Below are 25813 nucleotides of genomic sequence, written 5' to 3' on the forward strand. Positions count from 1 at the left end.
CAGAAAAATTAAAGTCTTTATTTAAAACTAAAACTTCAGGTTCAGACTCAGTTTTATTTTCAGAAATAGATCCTTCAACTTCGTGCTTTGACTGATTTAAGGATTGATCTGCAGGAGAAGTAGAAATGTTAGTACTTTCAACATTAATAAATCCTCTCGAAACAAAACTAGACGGCTTGCCATAAACCATGAATGGTTTATTGGCAAGGCTTGCCATAAACCATGAATGGTTTATTGGCAATCTCTTCCTTGGACAATGGTTGAAACTGATATGAATGGTTGAAAGGAGGAGGCACTTTGTCATACCCTAGACCCTTTGAATGACTATGTTTAAATTGCATGTAATGGTCTATCATGTTGGCAACTACTTCACTTGATACATTAAATTTTCTAAAATCGAAATCAGCAGTCTCAAATTTGCTCTTTAATGTGTCAAGTTCAGTAATTAATTCAACGTTCTGTCTCTTTATGTAGTCATAATTCTCACATTTATTACTGTAGTCTTCCTGAAGTCTTCTAAAGTCCTTTATTTTAGTTTCTAACTGGGCCTTAAGGGGTTTTTCTCCTTTTCTAAGTTGATAGCCCTCATATCTAAGGTCCTCTACTTCTCTACGTAATGTTTCTATTTCTTCATGAAGAATTTTAACATAATCAATACAAGCTTGAGAGCATGAAGGCAAACTTACCTCACTTTTCTTTGTTTCAGAAGTAGAAGATACCATCAACGCAAACTGAAGCTCCATCATCTTTTCTTCAGCAGCAACACTCTCCACAGAAGCTTCATCTTTGACTTGGGCAAGGTGAGCATTTTTCAGGTTTTGAAATATCAAGGGCATGCATCTGGTCCTCCCAGTCAAATGACTGAGCAACCATAGCCTTCTCGCTGTTGACCTGAGCACCTCCCCGATGGTTTCCCATTGCCACCATTGTTCTGTCGTTGTTCAATCTTCGATCTGACATCGGGCACTCACGAGCAAAATGACCTGGCTCATGACAATTGAAACAACGTAGCTTTCCCTTGTTGAACCCTACCTTCTTATCGGCACTCATACCCTAGTTGTTGTTCCCGGTCTTCTCAGCAAACTGCTTCGCCCTGAAAACTGCCATGGCAATTTTCCATGTTATATCCATTTCTTCCACGTCTTCTGGATGAATCTAATCCAGATCAGCGAACGAAAATTATGGTGGAAGATCTCCAGCTACAAGAAAATTGTAGCAGTTAACAAGTCCTATGGTGAGAGCAAGATTTTCATCACACTCCTTAGCACTTGAGGAAGAAGCCCCATTAGAAGAAGAAGCAACTTGAGAGGCAGCAAATGATTGGTTCTAAGGAAGAGGCATGGATGATGCAGCAGGAAGTGAAGTAGCTGATGAAGTGGAAAAGGATTGAGTCTGAACTTGCTGAACAACGTAGGATTGACCTGTAAAGGGAAAAGTGAGAGATGAAAGAGCATTGTTAGATGAAATTCCAAGATTTATAGTTGAGTACGAGTTCACATGGTTTATCTCCCACCGTTTATCATCAATATCACACGCCTTGATGATTGCCATCACTTCAGGAAGAGTAAGGCGATTTAGGTCTTTGGTCTTCTTGATAACGGCCACATTCATGTCCCATGACTTTTGAAGGGAATTTAGTAGCTTCTTATTTATTTCAGACTTTGTCAAAAAGATTCCAGCTATACTCATCTCAGTGGTGAGAGTTCTGAATCGTTGAAGCTGTGCCTCATGGGTCTCACCAGGAATGTAATTGAACATGCTGAACTTTTGGCGTAGCATGTCCTGGCGACTCTCCTTCTTATCTTCATTCCCTTCATATACCTCAATTAGGGCTTCCCACAAAGCCTTTGCTAAAGTATACTCCCTAAAACCTTGAGCTATATCTGGAGACAGGGCCATGGTTAGAGTGGCCAAAGCCCGTTCTTGCTCCTCAACCTTCTCAAAATCTTCATTAGTGTAATTCTCAATTGCTTTGTCAACCACTTGCCATGCAACAATTGTGGTTATTCTGATGGGATTCTTGACGATGCTTCTCCAAATTTTGAAGTCCTTCATTTTAATGTACTTCTCAATTCGGTATTTCCACTCAAGAAAACCATCTGCAGACAAGAGTCTTGGAATGCGAGTAGTTGTGCCCATAACAGAGTCCAGCTCATGGTGATGTGTTTGATTTTGAGAATCCATTGAATATTAATTTAAATAAAAATTAAATTATTTTAGTTTTTAAAAAAAATTCGAGTTTCCGGTCAAAACAAGCGTTTATGGTCAAGGAGGTGTTTACGACCGTAAACTCTGTTTACGGTCGTGAAGAGTTTGTGGTTTCTGTATACGGTTTATGAGTCTTATCTTGCGGTTATTGAAGATACTTGATTCACGGTCTAAGAATGGAGTTTACAGCCCAAGAAATTTCTTGAGCTTGCGGCCGTAAATTGAGTTTGTTGTCGTAAACTCTAGGCAGTAAACTCTCAGAACTTCAAGAAATCACGATTTTCTTGGATTAAACTTGATTCCCCTTCACAGCAAACACCAACTCCAGTCGCAAACAATGAGGAATATGGCCAAAAACTCGATTGTAGGATGCTTTGACACTGGTTCTGCTCTGATACCAATTGTAAGGTCCTGAAACGGATCTTACCAGTGATCAAACAAGCAAAACAATCAATAATGATAAGAATGAAGTAGAAACAGAAATCAGAACAAGCTTGCACACGCTTCTATTAATGAAAATGTCTGGTACAACTTGTCAATAGCAGCCGCGAACTCTGTGGCATCAACAACCATAAAATGACCTAGCTAGCATCTATATATAGTGGACTTGGGCCGACCTTAGGTTTACGGCCGTAAACAGGCTTACGGCCGTAAACTCATAACATGGCCGTAAACTACTATCAACACTACCAAAACTGCATATCGACACAAAAGAACCTATTGCAACAAAAGCCTAGACCAAATCATTAATTGGACCCTTCACACACACGCTTCACTAATGACTTATATAAAGTGCAATTTGCAATTTCATGGATTAGCATCAAATTCACATTTTTCTAAAGTACCTAAGAGTGAGATTTTAGAAAATAGTTTAGTTATTTTGTATCTCATTATACTTATTAATGAGATTTAATTTATCCTATCAAATCCATTCGGCTAACGACTCTCCACCAATCAAGGGAGCGGTGGGTAAGAGTGGATACCCAATGAAGTTCATTTTATAGGTCGCTTCCTTAAACTCCTTTATAGACCAGCTTCGTGAATGAGGCGTACTAGCGCTTCGACTGACTTTTCTTATACGTATAATGTTTATCAAACTTTTAATAATATATATAATATAAGGTTTATTTTAAAACATTTTAAAATTGAAAGGGTTTAATCTTATAATAAATTAAACTTTTAATTTAATTAAATTTAAACTATTTACGGATTTATTAATTATCCTTAAATTAAATCATTAATAACTTCCATAAAGATAATTATAACCAAATAAATTCATCATTAGTTAATCTATAATTATCTCCTAACATTTAGGTTTTATTTAATTATCTTTGATTACCAAAATTCGGATTATGACAGATTTAATAAAAGATAATCACCAAATAACAACCAAATAAATCAAGTTAAGGAAGTAAATCCGAAAACAGGATGTGACAGCCCAACACGGCGTGTTGATCTTCTAACACTCTGTGTTGCAGGCCAACATTCCGTGTTGGAGGAACACCATGACGTGTTTGAAGAACATAATGACGATTTTGGTTTCTCCTCTTTGTTCAAGTTCATATTAGTATCAGTTCAATAAAAAACAAAACTTAGGCTCTGATACCACCGATGGGTTTTGAGCATTACAAACAATCCTATGTGTCCATGCAACCCTAAATTAGATCTACGTTTTCTCTAATTGAACATACAATATGACAACAATGCATAAACCCTAGATCCCTTGTTTATAACTGAAAATTAATAAATAAGGGTTATAAAGCATGCTGTTGATTTTTATGTAGTAATAAAAATCTTATTTCAAGCTTGAAAACATTTGGTAGCAAGAGCCACAAGTATCACGCCTCTAGTGGCTCACACCTGAACCCTAGCAACCAAGGAAAACTATAGACAAAGAGAGGAGAGGAGAATTTCAGCCTTAAGCATCTTGGAAGAGTAAATCACAAAATTCTAAACCCTAATGGGTTTATATAGGATTCTAGGAAGGTCTTGGATAAGGCAGGTATCTAAGAGATAACCCTAATCCCTTAGCTTCCTCCCTAAGGCATCCAAGGCACCCTTAGAGACCAAGGAAACTCTAGAAAGCATCTAGAATTCGTCCACCCCTTATGGGAGGTTCTTGAATTGCTCAATGCTTAATTATTAAACATTGTCACCTTTAGTCCTCCTACTTTTAATTAACCCAATTAATCCCAAAACTAATATAATTAATTTCTGATTAATTATTAATTAAATATTACAATTTCTAATTAATATATTATTCTCATAATATATTAACAAATCATATATTTTGATTTCTAATTAATTTATTAACCAAATAATAAATTAATAAATCAATCTTCTCTATCTAAAAGTCATCCTATTCAATTGTCAGGTTTGAGGGCAACTCAAAAGGACACTGCTACCATCAATTAAAGTTTATACCAATTAAAGTTAATGGATTAGACACCTAATCCGACAGAAACAAGCATCTCGCAATTAAAATCCTTGTTTCAGTGAGAAAAGTTCAAGGGGTTTGAATTTCGAGAAATAAAGATGATATATATATATATATATATATATATATATATATATATATATATATATATATATATATATATATATGTGTGTGTGTGTGTGTGTATCAAAGCTAATAGGAGTAATTATAAATTTTGTTTCAATGAGAAAGGTCAAGGAGTTTGAATTTCGAGAAACATAGATAAACCATATATATATATATATATATATATATATATATATATATATATATATATATATATATATATATATATCAATGTTAGTAGGAGCATTGTAGTCACCCTTGTATTGTACATAGATAATGTACGATTCACTGGAAACTATATTCTAACTTAGCAAGTGTAAAAACTTGGCTATGTATGATAATTATTTCTCTATGATATACATGGGAGATACAAAACATATACATAATAAGGATCTATGGAGATAGATCAAAGTGATTCGTTGGATTAAGCAAGAGTATTTGGAATCTTAAGGAAACTATACATGCAGAACTTAAAAGGAGTATGTCCTTAATAAAATATGGTATGAAATTGAGCGATGTTGATGTCCTAGTTCTACTATTAAGCTAAAGGAAATGAGTCATGTCCCACATGCTTCTCATATGGGATCGATCATATATGTCATGACATGTACCAGATCTGATGACTCATATGCCTTGAGCACGACAAGTTGGATTAGATCAATTTGGTGACAATCAAAGAATCAAGATGAAGAACATTCTTATGTGTCCTAGGAGGAGAGATGAAATTATATTGACAGTATGGAAGAGATCATTGTATAAGTTACATTGATGCTAAGTTCCACACTGATAAAGACGATTTCTTTCGCAGTCGGAATTAGTGATTTTACTGAGTGGTGAATTATTGGATTGGATGAGTACCAAGTAATACACCATAGTGGATTTATCAAAAAACTTAGAGTACATTGCAGTTGGTCAAATTGCAAAGAAAACAATGTGACTAAAAGAGATTCATTAGTGACACCTTTGTTGAAATTCAATAATTGATAGTCCTTTTGGAGGCTCTTTGTGACTTTAAGGGTGAACTTACCGCGAGTATGGATCCCAAGTCACACAAGCTCACAAGACACATACTCAGTAAGTACCATCACATTTGGTAGTGAGTCAAATGTAAAGATATCATAGTCAATAAGTCATATCGAAAGATAATCTTGTCGACCATTCCCTAAGCCAATGTCACTGACCAAGTTTGATAGTCAGAAAAAGTCGAGAGACATTAGATTTGCAAATGAATTGGCTTAAACACTCTTATTTTAGTTTGTTTAAACTTGAGAAATTAAGCAGTATAAGTGTTAATTCGATTTGAATATTATCAAGTGGAGATCTTAATATATGATGGAGTTCGATCATTTCAATTAGCTTATTACTATAGACCCTTTTTCATGTTTGGAACCCACTTTCTGAGTATTAATTTACTCAATCATCAACAGTCGGTCATACTCTTGGAAGTAAGTAGTGATTCAAGATTGTCATGAGTATTAGTGGATTTACCATAGTGATTGGGCATAGCATAGAGATTGCGCTAACACTCATGAGTACTTAATAGAGATTTAAGTATTGGACCAACCTACGCTTAGAGATTACTTCATGGATCCAGTCACGAGTAATTCTAAGACAATAATATCTTCTATTCTTTAAACCTAGATACATGTGGGGTTTTGCTCTATGATTATGTTATGCATTGGTCTACTCCAACGCTACCCATAACTGGCAGTTATAAAGGGTACGTCCATGTGTGACATGATGAAGTAGACAAAGACTATCTAGTCGAAGTTTATTCATTCCTTCTGCCTTAATAGGAGAAGCGATATCTATGTGTCCCTCGATGATTTAGTTTTGACATCTAAAGTGCTTGGCCAAGCCCTGACTGGAATTGATGTGTTCAATTTAGTAGTCAGATGCAATTTTCATAAATCTATATCAGGAAACATAATCTTGAATTCTAACTGTAACAACGTAATTTTTCAAACAATTTTTCATTTTTAAAAACATAATTCATTCATAACAAAATTCATTGTATCACATAATGTCTCAATAAAAAACCCCAGAATCTCAAGTACATAAATCTTCATCAGTGTGTACAGATCATGCCTGCGCCTTCCCGCAATCCTCGCTAGTACCTGAAACACATAACACATAACACTGTAAGCATAAGAGCTTAGTGATTTCCCCAAAATACCACATACAACACATACGCCTTTCCAGGCTATAACTCTGTGGGACCTTCCAGTCCAAGTGTCTCAGGGGATTTCTGTCCCGAACCCCGATAGACCTTCCGGTCCTACCCGTATTGACGTTCCGGTCCGTAACCTCTTGACCTTCCGGTCCATATCATCTTGACCTTCTAGTCCTTATCATACATAAAATACATAACACATACATATCACATATCAGCATACAACACATACATCTCATAGCATATAAGACCTTCCGGTCACATATAGGTACCCTTCCAGGTTCAATATAGTGAGAAGATTCACCTCGTATGAAGTCGGATAAACTCCTGTGCTCGAATATCCTGACCTAGCCTCCTCCTATCAATAGGATAACATCTTTAATCAGAATCCTCTCATGTTCTCATCTCTAATAATGGGTAGAAGACCATTCTACCCCTCCCTGACCTCTCTTGAATCAGCTTGACCAAGACCCCAAGGTCAACTGAAGTCAACTATAGTCAACGGTCAAACTGTGACCAGACTCTTCGAGTGCACATGGGTGACTCGGCGAGTCCATGCGTGTCCTCTGAATCCTCAAAAAGCCTCACTCAACTCGTCGAGTTAACCTTTCACTCGACGGGTTACCACTGTCACGAATCGCGGGGTAATCCGACTCGACTCGTCGAGTCTCCATATGGACTCGGCGAATTCCCTCCATGACATCACTCAAATGACCTTCCGAGGTCAAATATGTTTCTCTAACTTATAAATCTGATCTTCTTACACCCAAATATCACATAAAGGTTCAATATTTAAGCTCATGCAACACTCTTATGCCCTTATATGAAGAAATAGCTCCTAAAATGGCAACTTAGATCCATAACCCCAAAGGGACTGCATAAAGCTGGAAGATTGGGACTCTCTGGACCTCTTAAGGTCTAGATCTAAAGCTTATTCCACATTGGGACCTCAAACGCATCACATACTATCCAAGAAAGGGTAAGGAAAACCCTAGATTCAAGGGTTCTACACAAAACAGAAAGAAAGGGCGAGATACTACCTCAGAATGGAGATCCTTGCTTGGATGTCTTAAAATAGCAACCTCCTTTGGTCCTTCTAGCTAAATCCCTTCTCTTCCTTTGCAAAATCCCACCAAAATTACTTGATTTCTTAACAAGAACTCTCCCTTGGCTCCAATGGTGATTTAGGGTTTTCTCACAGGAGATATGAGGCGCACCCAAGGTCATAAGTTCCTTTAAATAGGCTCCAACCTTGGAACTTAGGGTTTTCTCTGCCCAGCACCTACTCGACGAGTCCATACTTGGTCTCGTCAAGTCCGCTCATTAAATCCACATGCTCAACTCGATGTGACTCGGCGAGTCATCCCTACGAATCGTCGTGTCCCTCCCTAAATCCTTAAAAATGAAACACGAACCATCATACCCGAAATTCCGGATGTTACAATTCTCGACCACTTAAATTAGATTTCTCCCTCGAAATCGCTCCTCCACATACAGATCGAATCCAATAACCAAATGGCACCATCGATAGGATCTCATGCTACATAGCTTCCATCCTCTCTAGACACCTGGATCCCAACAGGGATTCATAATCCTGGAGGAAACATAGCAACCATCCGATTCTCTCCAGATATAATCCAACAATCAGCTACCGATCCCTCATACCAAGCATAGCAACCATCCGAATCATGACCCAATAAACGAAAGGGTTCTCGTCCCAGCAGGGCTCATCCACTGAACTGTGATCGGAACCCAACTGAACAAAGAATTATCAACTCTCTGCCCTCAAACCCAAAAGAATAATCGTGCTCGCTCTGAAGTGTCCTCAGACATCTAAAAATCATAAGCCTCAGCTCCATTCCTCGTATCCCTTTTTAACACTGAGCACCAGTCTAATCTCGACCCAATAGTTGAACCTCCAGGGTCATCCGTTACATTATCCCAACCGTCTCCATGGTTTCCTTCTTACTATAACCACATCGTCCCAATGTGACACACAAGTAACGAAGTTTGCTTAACCCTAAGCGAATGCTACCTTCCCAACTGAAGTTCGACTCAATCCCCGACCTCTGTGATATGTTATTCATAGTTCCATGCAACTTGCGGTACCTCTCGTACCTGAGTACTGACCCACACAGGTCTAAGACATCAGATGACAAATAATACCCCTCAACATGGAACCCACCTCAGAATCCAGAGTCTCATCTCGCCTATTCAACGCACCACTAGAGCCAAACTCAAACTCGAGAGTTTGGTCCGACCTAGAGTTGGAACCGCTCGTCCCAACGAAGCACTCGACTCAGAACTCATTTCCCGCAACACATGGGTACCTCACTTATTCCATTCTTTCGGATTGCGATGACCACACCTTACTCAGAACATAATGATTCCCTATTATTGAGGAGACCCCGGTCTTGCCCCTGGTCCGACCACCAGGTTCCCAAAAACTCATAAATTAGGGCCACCCCATGCCTAAAACTCTTCTGCACCATGCTCTGATCAAAGAGTACTTTATCATAACAACTTCTCGCTGACTAGTGTGTACTACGTCTTCCCGTAGCATCATGTCAACCTCTCACTGGCTAGTGAGTACTACGACTTCCCGCAATATCAGCACAACCTCTCACTGACTGGTAAGTACTACGACTTCCCGCAGTATCGCCACAACCTCTCACTGACTGGTGAGTACTACGACTTCCCGCAGTATCACCACAACCTCTCACTGACTGGTGAGTACTACGACTTCCCGCAGTATCACCACAACCTCTCACTGACTGGTGAGTACTATGGCTTCCCGCAGTATCACCACAACCTCTCACTGACGGGTGAGTACTACGACTTCCTGCAGTATCACCACAACCTCTCACTAACTGGTGAGTACTACGGCTTCCCGCAGTATCACCACAACCTCTCACTGACTGGTGAGTACTACGGCTTCCCGCAGTATCACCACAACCTCTCACTAACTGGTGAGTAATACGGCTTCCCGCAGTATCACCACAACCTCTCACTGACTGGTGAGTACTACAGCTTCCCGTAGTATCACCACAACCTCTCACTAACTAGTGAGTACTATGGCTTCCCGCAGTATCACCATAACCTCTCACTGACTGGTGAGTACTACAGCTTCCTGCAGTATCACCACAACCTCTCACTAACTCACACATTCCGCGGATGAATCATAGATAGGTGCATGCACTTACCCAAATTATGCATCACTATATCTGGCGGCAACCGCCATAACAAAACACCCTTCCCTGCTGCAATCCATATTCTTGGACAATCTCACTTGCTGTCATTAACCGAAAGGGTTCCCACTGGAATCATCGATGCTTGACCCACCACTTACCGTCTCCACTCAAGACTCAAAATTATCCAAAATCCAATGCATTAAATTCGGATACCTCGGTACACCACATAGAACCTCATGACGTCTCGTCTCATCCACTGATCATCCTGTTCCACAACCTGAAATTGGTTGTCTAATCAACTTCTGCCCTTCCCCAACTGAATAACAGCCCCATCATTGAACCAAAATTTCTCAACCGCCGAACTCACCCCGCGAGCCAACCATCTCGAATTCACCATTATGACCTCGAAGAATTTCCGTTCACCCCAAGGTCTCCGACCAACGGCCACTTGCCGTGGAGGCACTCATTCTTTTCAAACATAACACATTCATTATCTCGCTCTGCACCTCGTCTCAATCACCAATAACCCTGGGCTCATGACTCTGCACCGCTAGTCTCTATATCTAGATCTCTAACCATTCTCGATCGAATCTCTGATCCCCTCAATAAAATACTCGGTTATCCCCCACTTAGGGTTCGAACCAACCCAAATTGGCACTCCAACAATCTATCCCATAGACTGTTTCCACCAGCAACATCGCACCAACTCTTGGAAGGTGCTACGCAACGCTCGATGATCTCCCGACAGAGATCGAGGAACTCCAAATGCCCCAAAACTCAGATGAAATCCTCAGAACTTCCCACCATCACTGCCTCTAGTCATTCAGAATCTCACACCATTCCATCACCGGACCTCCCAACTGTCCAGTATTAACCCTGACTCTTAGTCTGGAAGTAATGATCTACCGTACTCCTCATCATCGACTCCTCAACCAATGTTCCATCACGTCACTTATCATAAGAGTAAAAACCATATATCCACTCTTAATACCCATCAAAGACAATATGGGCCATTGCCCTGATATACTCCTCTTGATCGTCCGATGCTGTAGCTAACACATGCCCCACTATACTCAATTATTGTGTATCCTGGTCCTTAACCATCTCAGTCCCCACTGATGACCTGTTCAAGCTATATCTTTACCTCGCGGCAGACCTACTGTCATAAACTCCAGTTGAAGATCACCATCCGTGCAATCCCATAGGAAACGGAAATAGCACCACTCGGTTCACAGAAAGTGAGCTCTCCACTATCGGCCGGTCACCCAGCCTAGACCGTATTCTCCCGTTACGCACCATCCCTACTCATCCCTGAGTCTTGCGACTCTAAATGACATATCACCCATAATCCCTTGGAGCTCACTCGATTTCCCATTTCAAGGGATGCTCCACTAAAACTTGTTCATCGTGGCCTTCTGGCCCCATACTCATTCACCTCTGACCTCAGTCTAGACAATCCCCACGGAATAACTGGTAAAAACCAGAAACACTAAACGCCACATGTCATGATACTCAAACCGTGTGGCCACCTCTCAATCTGCTATGAGTCATGGTACCTGTACCATGTTATCTCCTCTTAATCTTCTACGAATCATGGTACTCGAACCATGTTCCCTCTTCTCAATCCACCTCAAATCATGGCACTCGAACCATGACATCAACTCTCGACCTGCTACAACTCATGGGACTCGACCCATGACATCACTTCTCAATCTGCTACTTATCATGGTACTCGAACCATGACATCACATCTCAATGTTTAAATACCGGCTCATGCGTTTCTGCTCAGACGACACGTGCTCAGGGCAAAACAACGCCCTCTCGTGAAACATCCGTGTAATCACAGTCACGGACTCCGTCCCCTGCTTGAGGGACAAGAGCTCATGTGCCAATCATTCCCGCTCCATCGGGGGAACATAATCGTCTCTGAACATGGTGGTGAACCTCTCCCAGGTCACCTCCGAAATCTCTGCAAGAGTGAATTTTTCCGTCTCGAACTTCCACCAGTCCTTCACCCCCAAGCGACGTTGGTTCAGTGTACACCGAACCCTCAGATGCTCCGGACATGAACAGGTGTAGAAGCATCCCTCGATATTAGAAATCCATCTCATCACAGCAATCGGATCCTGCGTCCCATCAAACTCCGGTGGCTTCATGTGAAACATCCCAAAAATACAATCTGAAAATTTCGTTTTAAATTAGTAATAAAACCATATGCATCAAACGTCATATAAGAATCATAAAGAATGTATCTCAAAATATCTTAATAGCTGTCAAATATATCAGAGTATAAACATCCCAGGCTGAAAAAAATGGTGTGTGCACTACAATCTTCCCGATCTCCTCTTTTAAAAAAACTGAGTACCTGAAACCAAAACTGAAAACCGTAAGCACGAAGCTTAGTGAGCTCCCCCAAACTACCACATACCACACAATAACAAATAAAGCACATACTGGGCCTTGCCCACTGTCACACCCCCAAACCAGAACGGCGGAAACGTTCGGGGGCGGAGGACGTCATGTCAAATATCATAACAATTGAATAGTAAAGAAAGTACACACCACCATAATATAAATATATTTGAAAAGTTTACATGATTGTATATGTTACATGTTTGCAAAAGAAATCAAATACAATATGGTGATCCAAAATATGTTACTAACGCCAGCGCGTTAGTCTTCAAAAGTAGTTGCTACCTGGTCTAGCGGTTTCCTGAGAATACAAGTTATTTCAAAGAAAAAGTGTCAACATTTAAGTTGGTGAGTTCATAAGTGGTGTTTTGAGAAAATGTATGCCATTCGAAAGTGCTTGTATGTTTTCCAGAAAATCCCTTATTTTCTATTAGATGTATGAAATGAGTTTGAAAGATTGTTGTATGTACTATATGTATTTGAACCAGGAAAATCCCTTATTTTCCTAAAAGTGAAATGCAGTCTCAAATGACCAAGACTGTAAGCTATAAGAAACTATGACATGCTCAAAAGTATGATATTGTAAATCGTTATTTGTACAAAATGAATGTATTTGAACCAGGAAAATCCCTTATTTTCCTATAAGTATGAAATGTAGTCTTCTACCAAGACCCGAATGTTCTGCACGTATGAAGTGTAGTCTTCTACCAAGACCCGAATGTTCTGTACGTATGAAGTGTAGTCTTCTACCAAGACCCGAATGTTTTGTAAGTATGAAGTGTAGTCTTATTGTTAAGTAAAACTAGTTGTGGAAGTGTTTTAACCTGAGTTTTGATCATACCGATAATACCCTAGAATATAGTTATTACCCCTCGAGCATGATTGAGTTAAGTATTACTACGTGCATGAGTCATTGTTTCCGCGTGTTGTGAGTTCCTCATAACCATACTAGACGCAGTACCTAATGTTGACGTTTGTCACCCCAAATGACGGACTGTAGCTAACAGTCAGGGTGCGGAGTTGTCAGCCCCGTATAGATCTATACACAACTTGTCACGCTCTCCCTCCAGGAGACTCTGGTTATAGGTGAGGACTTTCGTTTGGTACAAACAAAGCCATATGCCATCACATGATTGCTAACAACAAGTTCACGAGTAATATGATGAAAATCGTTCGTATGAAATGATTTCGTTTTCTACCGTGTTACAAAAACGTGATGATGAGTTAAGTTTTCTTGTAAAAGCATCATGTTATATTTGAAATGGTTACTCTTGATATGATGTACTATGCAATCGTATAAATAAAACCTATTTCTATTTATAAAACATATTGTATCCCAAGAGGGTAAAGTTGTGTTGTGAGGTGTTTTGCATGATAATGACTTCATAAGACAGCCAAAACAACAGTATGTAAAGTATATAAAAAGATCGATGTTTCACACGATTGTTGTCGTGTGTTTACTTGTATTCCCCCCCCTAAAAGTGTTTCAAAAGCATTTAAAGTGAGGTTGTAGGGGTATGAACTCACTTGATAGTTTGAAGATAGCGAGATGGAAAACCGGACAAAGTTTTGTCTCGGGAAACGGATTTTCCTCGGGATTCTCGGGAATCTCGGGAGTAAAATCGACCATCGGGACTTGAGCAAAAAGACCAGAGCTTCGGGTTTGAACGGGCACGGAAAACGAGGCAAGACCGCGAGAGAAATGAGAGAATTGAGCAAATTTTTCGGAAAGCCTCGCATCCTATTTATAGGAAGGCTGAACCGCCTCCGTACGTGGGGCGTACGCTCGTATGCAGCGCGTACGCGTACGTCATGCATGACCGAAGCCTCGACTGCCTCGGCTTCGGATGGGACGGGTTGCTGGGTACGCGGGTCGGATGGGACGGCGGGTCGGACGGGACAGCGGGTCGGACGGGTCGGACGGGTCGGATGCCTCGGATAGGGCAACGTTGACGATCAGAGGCCAAGTCTCTCGGGTACGCGGGGCGTACAGGGGTACACAACGCGTACCCGGATGAGGACGCTGACTCCTCTTCGGATAAGGTCCGAAATTTTGAATTAAATAAATATATAATTTATTTAATAAACTTCAAAAATTCATATCTTCTTCATACGAACTCCGTTTTTGATGGTCTTTATATCCACGCGTAGGTGAGACTACGCTCTACAACTTTCGTTTAGACTCCGTTGGCAAATTCCAAAATTATTTTTATTATTTATTTTATAACTCATCGTGTTTAAGGAATTTCTTTGAAAATTCATAACTTCTTTATCTGATGTCGGTTTTTGCCAGACTTTTTACCGCTGAAATACCATTATCGAGACCTTCGATTCTCGTTTAGGTCTTTCCGGCCAAAAGTCGCTCGATCTTCGATTCGAGTTTTTAGCTGTCTATTGCTATATTCGGATCTTGGAAAAATCATAACTTCCTCATACGAAGTCAGATTTGGACGTTCTTTTTATGTACGCTCACGGTTTGATGTTATCTATAACTTTTATTTAGATACTTAAGGCTAAAAACTATTGTGTTGAAACTTCGCGTTTTTCGTTTAATCGGTGTTGCCGGTTTTGTCGGGAATTTTAGAATGGTTATAACTTCCTCGTTATAACTCGGATTTTTGTGTTCTTTATATGTATGAAAACCTTGTTACAATATTTACCACCCAGTATAATCAATTATGGTTTTATAAAAGTTCAAATTTTGACCTGAATTTTGCTGTTGTTACACCCACTGCATCGGACCGAAATCCGGAACTGACTGCATCGGACCGAAGTCCGGAACTGACTGCATTGGACCTAAGTCCGGAACTAACTGGGACCTTGTCCCCTGCATCAGACCGGAGTCCGGAACTAACTGGGGCCTTGCCCCCTGCATCGGACCGGAATCCGGAAACTGACTGCATCAGACCGATGTCCGGAACTGACTGCATCAGACCGAAGTCCGGAACTAACTGCATCGGACCGAAATCCGGAACTGTCTGTACATAGCATAACATAAAAACGTATCTGCTAACATAACACATATATTGCGTACTGCATCGGGCCGTAGCCCGGAACACATAACACATAAATCCTGTCTGAGCCACGAAGGCATCAAACATACTAACTACTGCATCAGACCAAAATCCGGAAACTACTGCTAGCTAAACGGGCCGGCATTGTGGCCTTAGACCCGTTCCTACTGGAAGGAAACTCACCTCGTGAATTGGCTGCTGAGTGTACGGCTCTAGAAGCTATCTGTTGCTGCTCCGGTATCTCCCCGACTACAATTCCATAAACACACTCAATCAAATACTAATAACTGAATTTGGGTAAAATGACTCTTTTACCCCTGGTTAAAGTCAACTCTCCCGGTCAAAGTCAACCTACAGTTGACCTGACTCGCTGAGTTGGGCCGCCAACTCGCCGAGTCTCTATTCTCACTTCTCAACCCTACTCGCGGCTACTCGTCGAGTATGGCATCAACTCGACGAGTTCCCTTTCGATTCTAGAACTCAGGCTATCTGTATCCGACTCACCGAGTCGTATGAACAACTCGACGAGTTGTTCTTGAGCTAAGAAGATTGCCTTAGACTCGCCGAGTTGTATGAACAACTCGTCGAGTTGTATGAACAACTCGTCGAGTCCCTCCATTACTGAGTCTAACCTCCAACTCACTGAGTTCACTCTACTACTCACTGGTCCCCACTCGGCATCACTCAACAGGGGAAAATCGGGGACTCGTGACTCGACTCGCCGAGTCGCATGCATGCAGCTACTCTAAACTCGATTCTGCTTGAATCCAGCGCATAAAACTTATAGATCTGGGCTCCGTAAGCTCGATTAACATGTAAAGGTTCTATCTTTACGTGCCCATATGCACCCATGAAGATTAAGAGGCTCAAAAAGCATAATAAAGGCTAGATCTAGGGTTCTCAAGCAAAGAAACTTCAAAAAGGCACTAGATCAGGGCTCTAACACTCCTAAATGAACAGATCTAGGGATATCTCGACCCAACAAGGCATCCATACCACTATAAAGCTTGGAAAATACATTAAACTAGCCTTAGAGGTGTTCTAATGGAGGTTTTAAGCACAAAACAGGATAATTCCGAGACATACCTCAATGAACTCTGACTTTGGCCTTGGATCTTTGCTCTACACTTCCTCTTTTTGGTCCTTTCTTCTTTTTCTTCTTCAATCCTTCAAGAATCCACCCAAAAACACTTAGGTCATACAAGGAACGGTTTAGGGTTTCTCACAAGCTCTCTGAGGGTGAAGGAGGCGAGTTTGGGGCACATAACATTGCTTAAATAGTGAGCAAACCCGGGGATTTAGGGTTTCTTCTTGGCAGGCGGACTCGCCGAGTCCCGAATATGGACTCGTCGAGTCGCCGACTTACACGTGCTCGAAATCCCGTCTCTACTCGACAAGTCGGGCTATAGACTCGCCGAGTCCCTCTTGAAAACTCCTAAATAAATAACATGGAAACCACATACCGGAGACGGGTCGTTACAATTCTCCCCCACTTAAACTAAACTTCGTCCTCGAAGTTCTCTATGATCAACTGACCTGCAATCCGCCTCAACACCCTGCCTGGTGACTTTAACCCTTTTGTCCATCACTCCAGCCACTCACAGTGCTGGTCACTACTGTTGGTACATACTGAATTCTTCTCTTTTCCATAATTTCCTTAACGTTACTTCCTCCGACTGAAAATTCTGTTACCCCTCATCCGCCTACCGGATGCACTGAGACCACCCTGGTCCAAATAATCTGCCGATAGCTGAGTTACCGGACTCCCACCGGTCACTACACTCCATCGCAATCTCCTAGTCGCTCCCAGCGACTCCTGAAGATACTTCGACTATCTATAACTGTTCTATCCATTCTGCCATCCATACTGAATCGATGCTGCTGGAACCAGCCTGCTTATCTCTCATCTGATTACTCAACTCCTACTAACTTGAGCCTTCCATCCCGAAAGAAAAGCTACCTGCCTAGCTATCCTTACAGATCACTTATACTTGGCAGAAGGCTCAACTGATCCTGTTGAGAGGGACTTGCCATTTCCAAATCAACCAACTATATCGCCATCACTTGCATTCAACTCACATACTAATACTGACCATCACACTGCAACTATCCGAAATACTAAACTGCCTGCAACACTGAACTGCCTGAAACACTGAATTGACTGAAACACTAAACTGCCTGAAACACTGAACTGTCTGAAACACTGAACTGTCTGAAACACTGAACTGACTGAAACATTGAACTGCATGAAACACTGAACATGCCTGAAACTATGAACTGTCTGAAACACTGAACTGCATGAAACACTGAACATGCCTGAAACTATGAACTGCATGAAACACTGAACATGCCTGAAACTCTGAATGCGCCTGAAACGCTGAACTGCATGAAACACTGCTTCCCGAATTATCTTAAGACCTTCCTGGTTACCAATCATTTATCGGTTATCTGCAACACCGAGTTCCAACTCAACTATGGAGTCAAAAGACTCCTCACTTAGTCGCTCCCACGACTTCTGAACGAAATCTTTCTCTGGAACTAGTTTCCACTAGTTATCCTGTCACTGTGACTCTATCAACCTCCCGATCCACCGATCAGGTCCAAATGTCACATCCTGACATCATCAATTCCACAACTAACAACATGATGGCTCCCAGACTGACGGTAGCCCTTAACATACACGAACCCCAACGCTCCACTGCTACTCTGATCTCATAACTATGGTGACGATCCGACTGTCGAATCGCCGACTTAACCATAACTGAACCATTTGGAAAATCCGAAATCTAACCCGGGATTCCCATATCTTCACTGCTGCACCCGAACTGGTGGGTACTACTATTTACCTCGCGTCCAATAACGCGCTCATGCTATCTACTAACTGGACGAGTGCTACGGCTACTTCCGCAGACTTACAACACTATACTACTATCTGACTACTAGTGAATGCTGCGGCTACCCCCCGCAGTCCTGCTACACTCTCCATTCTGACTCTACACCGCCTACTAATCTGAAAGAATCCCATGCCGGACCTTCACTAAATCTGCATCTTGACTTACTCGAATCCTGTCGGCGATCCTCAAACCTGGTTTTTGCGAACCAGCTATTGTCTAACGTGATTACTATGGTCATCCTGTAGCCTCGCTACACTTCCCGTACTATCTACCTGCTGGTGAATGCTACGGCTGTCCCATAGTCTTACATCCTAACTAATATCACGTCCTGCCGAGAAAATCTTCAACCTGGTTTCCCAAACCAATCATCTACTAATCGCTATTACACGCACTTAATACTGGGGAGTTTCCCAACTCCCAACTCACGCGTTTCTCAATCCGATCAGCCACCCGGACTACTATCCTGCTCAACAAAGTTGTGAACTCATCCTAGCTTCGTACTTTCTTCCGTTCCTGACAATACGAAGGTTCCTCCCCCACTTCGATTCAACTAGCTCCTTATAGTTCACTGTCTGGAAAGGATTCCCGATCCTTCTTACAGTTCACTGCCCCTGCTAGAACCACGCTTACCCTTTCTAGTGTTTTCCACACCAGCTAATCCAAAAGATCACCCAACTTCTAAAAAAAATTCCGAATAAATCTCCGGTAATAACCCGCTAGACCTAGGAAGCTCCGAATCTCAATTGGAGACCTCGAAATCTTCCACTGCATCACGGCCTCTAACTTGGCCGGATCGACTAGAATATCCTTCCGATTGACGAGGTACCCAAAGAAATTGCACTCCGCGCTACCAGAACTCACGATTAAAGAACCTTGCGAAAATTCTCTTCCTCCTCAAAGTCTCTAGCACCTCCCTCAGGTGTTTCTCGTGCTGCTCCTCAGTCTTGGAATAAACCAAGATGACGTTGTACTCTCCCAATCCCGCAATCTGGGGAATTGGTCTATCACTATTCGCCAATGCTTCTCGGTATGCAATTGGCATATGACATCTCATAAAAATACAATTCAGACACAAACTGAGGATAACTCAGGGTTACACTTTCTCAAACCTCTGGAACGAAAGGCTCCCTTGTGCAGTTTCCTGCAAGTGCTGCATCGAATCTGGTCCTGCTGGTCTCTTGAAAGCTAAACTGAAATCTACGGTCTCCTCCCGAGACCCCTCACTATAAGCAACTGATTTGGTTCCCTCTTACCAATGTGCTCCAAGTCCATATCCCGCTCTCGAGCTCTAGAAGTCATATCATTCAGGGTCTTGCACCCCGAGGTACTCACAATCTCCCTGCTATCATTCTACAATATGTTCTGATAACTTACCTTCTTCATTTCCTCATCTGCTGCATACTGTGGTACCGTATAAGCTCTTTCCCGAGACTTGGCAGTGATCTCTGCCATAGTCTCAATCTTCTGGTGGAGATCTAACAACCATTGTGCCAACTGCTGCGCCTCAATCTCCTGGGCACACTCTGCCCAAAATCTGGTCTAAAAGTCATCCCATGAACTAGCATTACCCGCATCACACAACTCACTACCGACCTCTTCCTATCAATCTCGTGCTCTATCCCTCAGGAGACAGGAAGTAAGTCAGATCTTGTCTCCTTTCGAGACAACGTATGGTACGAAAAGTGTTGGCAACATCTGCCAACCATCTGCCGCTAACAATGGGGTCCCTAACCCCCATGACAATCTGAAGCCTCACAAACTGTGATTTCCCAAAACATCAACGTACGGGTCTCTATCATGACTGCTATCTCAGTGCAGAATGCACTCGGCCTCTCATCACAAATCTCTATAATGCCCTCCTTTATCACACTGAGGATCACAGGAGTCTGGTCAGTGATACTGCGCAAAATTCTCAAATGAAATGAACTCTCTCATCTGATCATCAATCTGCCCGGCTCCAGAGTCCGAGCCTGATCCCCTGTCGACACCAGAACTACCATCTGGTCTACCACGTAGCGTCACTATACTCGGCAACATGCCATTACTAACAGTACAATACTCATCCAATCTCGAGGGACCTCACACACTACAAGTTCCCTGGATTCATCTCAGCCTTCCTTGATTCGAGTACGGATCCTCTGCTTTCAGTAGTACGGGCCCATACTACCTTCCACATCTATCGGTACTTTCCTCAAGAACTGCCTCGACTCCACCAAGTCACTCTACTGCTACTGATCTCTGCTACTACCTTCCTAGGCTTTCCCTAGGGAACTTCTGACTCCACCCAAACCAGTCCTCAGCTGCTGAAGGCCTCCTTGTAATGCCAATTAGCCACCACCTGAATACCATCACATGCAATGAGGCTCAGATAATCCTTTGAGTAAAAGTCTCGTCCCTACAACGGTTAGACTCAAACGAGAGCTGCGCAGTAGGGCCAAATCCAGCACTCTGAGATTATTCAACCCTGATCACATGTGATGTGACGTATTCACCTAATGGCTAACTCCCATCACTTAGAGTCCCACAAAGCACAAAGCAAGCAACATTCAAATAAAGGAAACATACTCAGGCAAAACTATTCTCATGACAAGAAACTATACTAGCATACAATGCTAAGCTCATACTACCAGGCATAACCTACACAGGCTATCCTACTATTGTCTACTCAATACTAGCATGAAATTCTTGTCAAGCTGAAACACATAAAGCAGGCACATAAGGCATCCTCCTAGATCCTTAGTCCTATACTAGCATGCTGTTCTACTGAAACTGAAACTGAAACCGGAACTAAAACTGAAACTGAAACTAATGAACATAAACTTGTATGGGTAATTTAGGAGTACTTACTTGAGCTCGGCTGATTGCATGCACCACACCCTTTTTCTCTTTTCAAAACTCTTTTCACTTTTTCTAAAACTCTTTTCTTTATACTTTTTCTAAAATTGTTTTGTTTTCTCAAATTCTTTTGTAACCATGGTTTTTCTCTTGAAAACTTTATACCTCTTCCTTAGTTTGAGTTCAGACACAATCGGGAGTGCGCCCGAATCCCTAAAACCAAGGCTCTGATACCAACTTGAACCATCCAAAAAATACAGTCTGAAAATTTCGTATTAAATTAGTAATAAAACCATATCCATCAAACGTCATATAAGAACCATAAAGAATGTATCTCAAAATATCTTAACAGCTGTCAAATATATCAGAGTATAAACATCCCAGGCTGAACAAATGGTGTGTGCACTGCAATCTTCCCGAGCTCCTCTTTTAAAAAAAACTGAGTAACTGAAACCAAAACTGAAAACCGTAAGCACGAAGCTTAGTGAGCTCCCCCAAACTACCACATACCACACAATAGCAAATAAAGCACATACTGGGCCTTGCCCACTGCATTGGACCGAAGTCCGGAACTGACTGCATAGGAACGAAGTCCGGAACTGACTGCATCAGACCGAAGTCCGGAACTAACTGCATCGGACCGAAGTCCGGAACTGATTGGGACCTTGTCCCCTGCATCGGACCGGAGTCCGGAACTAACTGGGGCCTTGCCCCCTGCATCGGACCGAAATTCGGAAACTGACTGCATCGGACCGAAGTCCGGAACTGACTGCATCGGACCGAAGTCCGGAACTAACTGCATTGGACCGAAATCCGCAACTGTCTGAACATAGCATAACATAAACACGTATCTGCTAACATAACACATATACTGCGTCAGACTGAAATCCGGAAACTGACTGCATCGGACCGAAATCCGGAACTAACTTCATCAGGCCGTAGCCCGGAACACATAACACATAAATCCTGTCTGAGCCATGAAGGCATCAAACATACTAACTACTGCATCAGACCAAAATCCGGAAACTACTGCTAGCTAAACGGGCCGACATTGTGGCCTTAGACCCGTTCCTACTGGAAGGAAACTCACCTCGTGAACTGGCTGCTGAGTGTATGGCTCTGGAAGCTATCTGCTGCTGCTCCGGTATCTCCCCGGCTACAATTCCATAAACACACTCAATCAAATACTAATAACTGAATTGGGGTAAAATGACTCTTTTACCCCTGTTCAAAGTCAACTCTCCCGGTCAAAGTCAACCTACAGTTGACCTGACTCGCCGAGTTGGGCTGCCAACTCGCCGAGTCTCTATTCTCACTTCTCAATCCTACTCGCGGCTACTCATCAAGTATGGCATCAACTCGACGAGTTCCCTTTCGATTCTAGAACTCAGGCTATCTGCATCCGACTCGCCGAGTCGTATGAACAACTCGACGAGTTGTTCTTGAGCTAAGAAGATTGCCTTGGACTCGCCGAGTTGTATGAACAACTCGTCGAGTCCCTCCATTACCGAGTCTGACCTCCAACTCACTAAGTCCACTCTACTACTCACTGGTCCCCACTCGGCATCACTCAAAAGGGGAAAAATCGGGGACTCACGACTCGACTCGCTGAGTCACATGCATGCAGCTACTCTAAACTCGATTCTGCTTGAATCCAGCGTATAAAACTTATAGATCTGGGCTCCCTAAGCTCGATTAACACGTAAAGGTTCTATCTTTACGTGCCCATATGCACCCATGAAGATTAAGAGGCTCAAAAAGCATAATAAAGGCTAGATCTGGGGTTCTTAAGCAAAGAAAATTCGAAAAGGCACTAGATCAGGGCTCTAACACTCCTAAATGAATAGATCTAGGGATATCTCGACCCAACAAGCATCCATACCACTATAAAGCTTGGAAAATACATTAAACTAGCCTTAGAGGTGTTCTAATGGAGGTTTTAAGCACAAAACAGGATAATTCCAAGACATACCTCAATAAACTCTGACTTTGGCCTTGGATCTTTGCTCTACACTTCCTCTTTTTGGTCCTTTCTTCTTTTTCTTCTTCAATCCTTCAAGAATCCACCCAAAAACACTTAGATCATACAAGGAATGGTTTAGGGTTTCTCACAAGCTCTCTGAGGGTGAAGGAGGCAAGTTTGGGGCACATAACATTGCTTAAATAGTGAGCAAACCCGGGGATTTAGGGTTTCTTCCTGGCAGGCGGACTTGCCGAGTCCCGAATATGGACTCGTCGAGTCGCCGACTTACACGTGCTTGAAATCCCGTCTCTATTCGACGAGTCGGGCTATAGACTCGCCGAGTACCTCTTGAAAACTCCTAAATAAATAACATGGAAACCACATACCGGAGACGGGTCGTTACATCATGTTGCTGAACTCCCAGAACAACATCGAGTCACCCCCCTGAGGTCTAACAACAGCCACAACTGCAGTAGCTGCAACAGTCGCCGCCTCAGTAGCCGCTGCGTATCTCTCGTCAAACGTCTCAATCAAAGTGGTCTTGATAGACCCAAACATCTCTGGTATCTCTGTGCGGATAGTCGCAACCCCCTCATCGTGGATCATCTGACGAAGCTCCTCGTCTCTCACGCCACTGGTCTCTGGTCTGTAGCGTGTCCCAACCATGATGTGTCCGAAATACAACATAAAAATATCAGAGACTCACTCGAGTGTACTCGCACTCGATAACTCAGCCCTACTTGTTCCTTAGTACCTTAAAGATTCTTACTTGGACTGCGCACTGATCCGACGTTTTCAGTAGTATGGGCCTAATACTACCTTCCACACTGCATCAACATTCATTCCAAGTCCTCCTCCTAAGATCCCAGATCACAAGTACTATACATCTCGCTAAGCATAGGCTACCCTTCGGTAGACTTCTCATAAGCTGCTCACTGCTACCTACTCACTCTCGAAGCATCTCATAGCAGCAGTAATCTCGTAGGCTAAGGCATCACAAATCAGGCCACTATAGTCCTAATATGAATACATAGCCTACTCTAGCATGCATAACATATCATATCATATCTCATAACACATAATATAAGGGTATTTTGGGAAATCACCGTTCGGGCGTTGGCTGATCGTACACACTGCTCCGTTCTGACTTTCTCAAAATCTTTTACTCTTTTAAAAAATTGTTTCTTTTTTGAAAATTTTCCTCAAATCCTCAGTTTGAGTTCAGATACGCCCGAAGGTGCATCCGAATCCCTCAAACCAAGGCTCTGATACGAACTTGTAACAACGTAAATTTTCAAACAAATTTTCATTTTTAAAAACATAATTCATTCATAACAAAATTCATTGTATCACATAATGTCTCAATAAACAACCCCAAAATCTCAAGTACATAAATCTTCATCAGTGTGTACAGATCATCCCGGCGCCTTCCCGCGATCTTCGCTAGTCCCTGAAACACATAACACATAACACTGTAAGCATAAGAGCTAGTGAGTTCCCCAAAATACCACATACAACACATATGCCTTTCCAGGCCATAACTCTGTGGGACCTTCCAGTCCAAGTGTCTCAGGGGACTTCCCTCCCGAACCCCGGTAGACCTTCCGGTCCGTAACCTCTTGACCTTCCGGTCCATATCATCTTGACCTTCTGGTCCTTATCATACATAACATACATAGCACATACATATCACATATCAACATACAACACATACATCTCATAGCATATACGACCTTCCGGTCACACATAGGTACCCTTCCAGGTACAGTATAGTGAGAAGACTCGCCTCGTATGAAGTCGGATGAACTCCTGTGCTCGAATAGCCTGACCTAGCCTCCTCCTATCAACATAATAACATCTCTAATCAGAATCCTCTCATGTTCTCATCTCTAATAATGGGTAGAAGACCATTCTACCCCTCCCGGACCTCTCTTGAATCAGCTTGACCAAGACCCCAAGTTTAACTGAAGTCAACTATAGTCAACGGTAAAACTTTGACCAGACTTGTCGAGTGCACATGGGTCGGCGAGTCGATGCGTGTCCTTTGAATCCTCAAAAAGCCTCACTCGACTCGTCGAGTTAACCTTTCACTCGATGGGTTACCACTGGTCACGAATCGCGGGGTAACCCGACTCGACTCGTCGAGTTCCCTCCATGGCATCACTCAAATGACCTTCTGAGGTCAGGTCTGTTTCTTTAACTTATAGATCTGACCTTCTTACATCCAAATATCACATAAAGGTTCAATCTTTAAGCTCATGCAACACTCTTATGCCCTTATATGAAGAAATAGCTCCTAAAATGGCAACCTAGATCCATAACCCCAAAGGGACTGCATAAAGCTGGAAGATTGGGACTCTTTGGACCTCTTAAGGTCTAGATCTATAGCTATTCCACATTGGGACCCGCATCACATACTATCCAAGAAAGGGTAAGGAAAACCCTAGATTCAAGGATTCTACACAAAACAAAAAGAAGGGGCGAGATACTACCTCATAATGGAGATCCTTGCTTGGATGTCTCAGAATAGCAACCTCCTTTGGTTCTTATAGCTGAATCCCTTCTCTTCCTTTGCAAAATC

This window comes from Lactuca serriola, chromosome 6 (genome assembly GCF_051521515.1).
Source record: "Lactuca serriola cultivar US96UC23 chromosome 6, Lser_US96UC23_V15, whole genome shotgun sequence".
Taxonomy (NCBI): domain Eukaryota; kingdom Viridiplantae; phylum Streptophyta; class Magnoliopsida; order Asterales; family Asteraceae; genus Lactuca; species Lactuca serriola.